Source organism: Octodon degus, unplaced genomic scaffold, assembly GCF_000260255.1.
Source record: "Octodon degus isolate 3935 unplaced genomic scaffold, OctDeg1.0 scaffold00078, whole genome shotgun sequence".
NCBI classification, from domain to species: domain Eukaryota; kingdom Metazoa; phylum Chordata; class Mammalia; order Rodentia; family Octodontidae; genus Octodon; species Octodon degus.
The window spans coordinates 6,935,825-6,942,069 of NW_004524654.1; the positions used below are offsets into that span (position 1 = coordinate 6,935,825).

General features: G+C 47.5%; 1 non-coding gene across 1 annotated transcript; it reads left to right on the forward strand.

Annotated features, from left to right (window-relative positions):
* Positions 1-2,305: 2,305 nt before the first annotated feature.
* Positions 2,306-2,412, forward strand: LOC111818064. Its single transcript, XR_002822134.1, has one exon. It is a non-coding gene; the product is annotated as a U6 spliceosomal RNA (small nuclear RNA).
* Positions 2,413-6,245: the final 3,833 nt, after the last annotated feature.

Consider the following 6,245-nt stretch of genomic DNA (forward strand, 5'->3'; position numbering starts at 1 on the left):
TGTGTGTGTGTGTGTGTGTGTCCAGCTCAGCCCACCAGGGGGCGGGGCTGGCTGGCATGTGGTGGTGGGGGATTGAACCACGGTCCCTGTGCTTTGCTAAGCTTGTTCTAAGTAGGTGCTTCAGACCACTGAGCCATCTCACCAGCCCCTTCATTCTTTCTTGTAAGGCATTGTGCTGTGCATTTGGGAATGTTTAGCTTCATCTCGGGCCTCTACCAATAGCAGCTTTTCAGTTGTGACAGCAGGATGTCTCTAGACAGTGCCAAACATTGTCTGAGATACAAGTTTGCACTGGGTTGAAAAGCACTGCTTTAGGAAGATGGGACATAAGAACATCCTAGCAGTGATGAAAAAATGGAATGGCTGACAGGGGACAAGCCGACCTTCAGGGTAGAGTCCAGAGGATGGCCTTGGAAGAGGAATCCCTGTGGGAGGCCCAAGTAAAGATGGAGCATGACTTCCTCAGAAGGCGAGGTTCTACTTGGATATGCTTCTGGATTTTCCAGAGCCAGAGCCAAAAACATAATACCCCTCTTAGTCCGAGGAAGCCTCGCTAAGTAACACACCCAGTGGTACAGAATACACGTAGCAGAGATGCTACACCAGTTCTCATCTTGGGGCAAAGCACAGAACCAAGCCTGTCCTGCCACTTACTCGTTGTTTGACTCCGGGCAAATGGCTCAGCCTCCCCTTACCTCAGGATCTTTATCTGGAAAAATGAAGATAATAGTAGCAGCTCTATCACAGCATTGTTTTGAGAAAAAATAGAAGTCTTCATACTGGCAAAAGACTTAGAGCCTGGCCCATAGCAAACACTGTGAAGGACAGGGGAGGGAGATGGCTCAGTGGAATAAGCGCTTTCCTGGCAAGCACAAGGGCCTGAGTTCAATCCCCGGTTCCACAAAACAAACAAACAAACAAACAAACAAACAAAAAAAACACTGTGAAAACCCCAAAGACAGTTGCAGCTCGCCAGAAGATACAGCCCTCTCCTTGAAGGGAGACTAAACCTGGGCCCTGAGATTTCTATTGGTTCCTGGTCCTCGTACTCACCAGTTGGAGGAGGGGACACTCAGCCCCTGTGGCCTCTGCTGCAGAATTTGCTTGCTGGACCCAATGAAAGACTCAGTGCAAAGGGAGGAAACCTTTTTCTTCTCCAGTGTAGGTTTGAGTAGAGGATCTGTGAATTAACTAGTAAGCTTAATAAAAGAACAGACATCTCTCCCTGCACTGGGCACTCAGTAAGGAGAACCTTGTTGAATGGCCTCCGGTAAAAGTTTCCATGCCAACTTTACAAAAGAGGAAAATTAAGTTTCAAAGGATAGATGGTGTTAGTGCGACTGCTTTGTATAATTTTTTTGGAATGTCCCCAAGACTAGAGACCTCTGGGCAGGGAGGAGTGTTGTTTCAGACAGATAAGAGAAGTCCCCTTAAGATTTCTTTCCACATCTGCTGTTGGAACTTTGGTCCCATAAAGGGAAGTAGCTGAGGAGTGAAGGAAGGAAGGAGGGAGTGCCTGTGATCTTTCAGGAACCCTAGTATTTCCTGTCTGGCCAAGAAGGTAAAGCCTCGTGCCTGGAAGCCCCCCCCCTGACAACCAAGCAAGGACATTTGGAGCTGTCAAGGGCATTGGGTAAATTGTCCAGACCTATGTAACAAATTACCCCCTAATTTAGCAGCTTGAACAAACAAAAATAACAACATTTATCATCACTAACAGTATCTGAGAGGCAAGAATTCAGAAGCAGCTAAGCTAGGTGTTCCTGAGGTTGTGGTCAAGATGTTGAGCAGGGCTGCTGGAGAGGATCTGCCTGTGGTGACTTCTCACACAGCTGTGGGCAGCTCCTTACCCCTTGAGCCTCCCTGAGCATCCTTAGAGGACAGCAGCTGGCTTCTTCCAGAGCAAGCAGCCCAAGGCAGAGCTTTAGAGCTGGCCTCAAAAGCATAGAACATCACTTCTGTTATATATTGTTGGTCTCACAGCCCACCCTGGTGCTGGGTGGGAGAAGACACAGGGGCAGTAGAACCAGGCCATGGGAACTGCTGGCACCATCCTAGGGCCCACTGAGCACAGGTTGGGCTCTCCTTCTCCTCCCCAGCTCTGCCATGCCCTCTAACTCACCCACACGGACCAGGCTAGCACTCAGCTTGCGGCCCCTGCTGTCCTATCTGCTCCCTTGCAAAACGTGCAGCTGCTTGGAACAGATGGGTCCTGTTCACTGAGGAACAGCCATCAGCCCCCTGGATCCCTCTCCACAGTAAGGCTGGGAAGTGAGGCCTTCACAGCAAAATCAAGAACAATGGGGTGCTCTCTTTGGCAGCCCATATACTAAAGTTGGAACAATACAGAGAAGATTAGCATGGCCCCTGTGCAAGAATGACATGCAAATTCGTGAAGCGTTCCATATTTTTTCTACCAAATTTAATCAGATTGTAACTTATATTGAAGACAATTTGATACATAATAAAAGATTATCATAATATCAAAAAAAAAAAGAACAAAGGGGAGAATGTCATTGTAAAGAGATGGTCCGAATTTCTTTTTCTTTTTCTTTTTCTTTTTTTTCCCCAAGTTTCAGAGGAAAAGGACGTGACAGGGCTGAGCCCTGAGCCCAGACATGTGAGTGGATGGACAGCCAGCTGCTAGAGCCTCATGCTGTGCCAGGCATCCAGCCATGGCCCTTGCTCTTCCCTGCAGCTGGGTCTTCTCCCCACTGCTCCCTTCTGCTGACTGCATTTGTCCTCCCAGGCTTGGCTCCAGAGCTTCAGTCCCAAGAAACCACCTGTGATCCCTTCCCCTCTGTGGTCCCCATGAACCCTCACACTTACCTGTTCCTGCCTTACTTTGCATACTCACTACCTGCTCCCTATAAACTGATCCACTAGGGCGGACAGCACAGTGTCCTACACAGTGACTGCTCTGTCTCAACACTGGACATGTCAGTTCTTGAAAGGAGCAAGGAAGGAGGTAAAAAAGGCAGTGAGAATGCAGGAAACTGGGCAACTTGTCTTCCTGGCCTCTTCAAAATTCCTCAAGAGCAGGACTGCAGGTGTCTTCAGCAGTGTCATCCTGAACCACTCCTGTCTGTCCCTCCACATGACAAATAAGCTGGGCTGTTCCAGCCTCAACTTTATAACAAGCTCTGCTGAGAAGGGCTGCTGGCTCCGTAAGCCAAAATAAGAGGACCAAGAGCAGTGGCTGTCCCCAGATTTCTGTGCTAGGGGAGCTCCAGGTTAATAACACGTTGAAACTTCCCTACAGATAATCTGGGAAATCTCCTGGCCCAGTAGCTTCCCTGAGCATGCGGAGCAGTGCTTCAAAAAAGCTGAATATCTGTGATTAAAGTGAATCAAGACCACAACTTTGGTGACCCCAGAATGACACCAGCCGTTCAGAGAGATCACAAGCAATTGAAGTTCCCAGGATACCCAAATCCCCAGTGCTTCCTGGGTCACCTCCTATCCCCATGCCGAGTGCCCACCTCTCTGTCATCTTTGGGCACACAGAACTTAGGGTGTTCACTGGCCAGTGTTTGCAGGAATTCTCTTTGCACATGCGTTAAATATTTACCCGTATTGTTTTGTGTCATTTTCTGCTCAGAGAAAATCAGCCGTGTTCTGTGGTGCAAGACACATTGTATTGCTGCAGACCATGCTCTCTTCTTCCCCTTTTTTTTTTTTTTTAACTCTTCGCCCTATCCTCAATCTCACTTTTCCCCATTTTCATAGGACTCCTGTGATTGTGTCTTCTCTTGGCATCTAGGCCTGATGTTAGTATTGTGTCGTGCACATTCCATAGGTATTCGTAAGTGGGCCATGCCTGTATTCCAGCACTCAGGACATTGAGACAAGAGGATCACAAGGTTGAGGCTGGCCGGAGACCCATCATGAGATTGTCTCAGGACAAACAAAGAAGCATGCATGGCCTTTCAGCCTACATCTCTCATGCTTCTCGCCTTTTCCCAGGCCGGATGACACTTCTGAGGCTGCTGAAAGTTCGCAGAAGGACAAGGTTTTGGGTAGCAGCACCCAGCACTGGTGCAGCTGAGTGAGAAGATCTATCTGTGCCACTCAGTACGTCCAAGAATGTATCTCAGAGGTTACGCTGGGTGACATTCCAGAGAGTTTCTGATTTCTTCACCTCTGGTCATGCTTGATATCTAGCTTTTAAATATTTGCCAATCTGACAAATATAAGAGCTATACCCGCACCTTAACCGCATCCTGGTTTTTCTTTCCTGTTCCATCTTTCGATTTCCCCACTCAGAACGTTCTGTTCTCACCGCTCCAGGGAAGCAATATGATAACTGAAAGCAGAAGGCAGAGAGAATAGTGGCTATTTCTGTTTTCTGGAACCAGGGATTGAACTCAGGCCCTTGTGCTTGCCAGGGAAGCACTTACTCCACTGAACCATCTCCCCTGCCCCTAAATTCTGGATTCTTAAGGGACCCAAAAGGATTCACTGCACAGAAAAAAGAGCTGGGAGAAAAACATGAAGAAAGAAGGAAAAGCGAGCAGCAAACTGGCTGCTGAAGGAGAGCATGAGAAGGGAGGGCAGGAAAGTCCTGACTGGGATGGCCACCCACCCACACAGGGCTGAGGCAGGGGTGTGCACAGGGCACGGGTCAGGTTTAAGTGCGCGGCGGGGGTCATACTGACGTAGGCAGCTAAATTACACAGAAATATTATGGTCAATCAGACAGGACCACGCCCTATAGAAGCCAGTATGGAAGACAAGATGACCTTGCAACTTTGGGAGAGACAGACACTTCCACTGTGGGCCAGACCAAAAAAGGCGAAAGTAAACAAATGCAGCCAAATACCTCCTTAGGGATGGGACTCAGGGGTTGATATTCTAAATAGATATCACCCTGAAAGAGTCACTGACCTAGTCCCTGTAAGAAAAGCCCCTTATCTGTATTCATGCCTGCTTGCCACATGACTCACTTCCCCATCTGATCCTCATTTAATCAATTTTACAGGAGCAATTGTGCTTATAGCCTTATTGGTTGACCATAGTTTCATCCCACCTCATATGCATGTTCCTGCCTTCCCCCTTAGACCCACCTCACCTCATGGTTTTGCTCAATAAAAATCCCCAGAAGGCTGGTGAGATGGCTCAGTGGTCTAAAGCACCTACTTAGAACAAGCTAAGACAAGCAAAGCACAGGGACCGCGGTTCAATCCCCCAGCACCACATGCCAGCCAGCCCCGCCCCCTGGTGGGCTGAGCTGGCCACACACACGCACACACAAAATAAATAAATAAATAAATAAATAAATAAATAAAATTATTTAAAAAAAAAATCCCCAGAAAAAACAGATTCCTGAGCAACCTGCTCGGGTCCCTTTCTGTCCCTTTATTGGACAGAAGCTTTCTTTCCCTCTGTAAATATATTCTGCCTTTCACTGCTGTTGTTCCTAAAATTCATTTTTTGGTTTTAGAGAATGTGAACTTGGCCTAGGTATCTTTCAGGTGGGAGTTTTGTTACAGGCAGCTGAATTAGATAGAAATATTATAGGCAGGGGGCCAGGGAGATGGCTCAGTGGAGTAAGCGCTTCCCTGGCAAGCGCAAGGGCCTGAGTTCAATCCCTGGCTCCACCAAAAAAATAAAATAAAATGAAATTTTAAAAAATTATAGGCAGTCAGACAGGGCCAGGCCCTCAAGGAGACAAGATGGAAGACAAGGTGATTTTGCAACTTTGGAAGAGACAGACACTCCTACTTTGGGCCAGACCACAAGACAATAGTAAACAAACACAGCCACATACTTCCCTAGGGATGAGCTTCAGGGATTGATACTCTCAATAGGTATCAATCACCTTGAAAGAGCCTCAAAGAGTCACTAACCCAACCCCCAACTGGAAGAGACTCTGTCCCGTATTCATGTCCCCTTGCTACATGACTCCTTCCTCATTTGGTACTGGATTTAATCAATTTTACCAGAGCAATGGTGCTTATAATGTCATTGGTTGACCATAGCTTTGTCCCACCTCCTGCCTACCTAAGCGAGTTCCCATGCTCTCTACCACCTTAGACCCACCTCACCACATGGCTTTACTCTATAAAAGTTCCTGGAATAGACAGCTTCCAAGGACAACCTGCTTGGGCCCCCACTTCTGCTTCTCTCAGACAGAAGCTTTCTTTCTCCCAATAAATACAAGGTTTTTGTTCCTAAAATTCATTCTTTGGTTTTAGAGAGGATGAACTCATCCCAAGTACCTTTCAGGTTGGGAGTTTCATTTT